Below are 1,074 nucleotides of genomic sequence, written 5' to 3' on the forward strand. Positions count from 1 at the left end.
CCTCGTCTGTTCACATAAATGTTTTCATCTCGATGTCACCGCTAATTGTAAATGTATTTATTGCGATTCTTTGCTTACTAGTATGTATCATTTATTAGACTGTGTCAAAAAACCTTTACCATTATCTCAAGCATTTCGTTATAATAAATAAAATTGTAATTGACTGTTAGTTGTACACCGATGGTGTCCAATAAAATGAATAATAATAATTATTCAAATGTGAATGCAACTTGCATTAAGGCAATTTATAAAAAACTGCTTGAATTTCGAAGTTTTCTGCATTAAATTTTCTAAATTTAGCTCTGAAAATTTAATTTTCTCAACATAAACCAATGTTAGTTGGCTGAGAGATCTCTGATTATAATAATGTATTTTATTTATGGATTTTTATGATTTTTGTTTGCAGCTAAATTTTTTAACTTTTCAGTTCGTTGATATCCTTGTTACTGATATTATTTAAATTTGACGATCATCTCCAAACAAATTTTTATTGACGGTATACGTAGATAAAAATAAAAGTTGTTCAATGATAGTATTTTTCTGACTGTAATGTATATCAGGAGCGATAAACATTAATATTGGAAAAATTGTAAACAGTAATACGATCTTTGATAAATACGATAAATACACGTTAATTAAATGTTCCAGATTTCAAATTTTGCTCATTTACAATAAATACCCCTTTATGAATCATTGTAAAATTATTAAAAATACTTGAATTCTATTTTATAAGAATTTAATTTTTTAAATGAAGAAAAGATTTTGGAAACTACGGAAGACCCAGCCAATTCATGTGCAAATATATACATACATACAATCAAAAATTTTTTAATTTTTTAACGCAGTGTAGTCGTTGAGAGCCCATTCAATTGTTTATAAGCCACTTTTTGAATTCTCGCTTCACAAAATAGATTAAAAATAATCGAAAAAATCAATAACTTCATCTTCTGGTGTTGTTTTGTGTTTAGCTAGTGTGAAAAGATACCGCGCGCTTTGCAGCAAAAAAGATTTTGTGGTGGGAAGAGTTCGTGTGGTCAGTGGTGGGGAGCATGGAACGTTTCTGATGGTTTGATC

The sequence above is a fragment of the Cloeon dipterum genome, chromosome 2, assembly GCF_949628265.1.
Source record: "Cloeon dipterum chromosome 2, ieCloDipt1.1, whole genome shotgun sequence".
Lineage (NCBI taxonomy): Eukaryota > Metazoa > Arthropoda > Insecta > Ephemeroptera > Baetidae > Cloeon > Cloeon dipterum.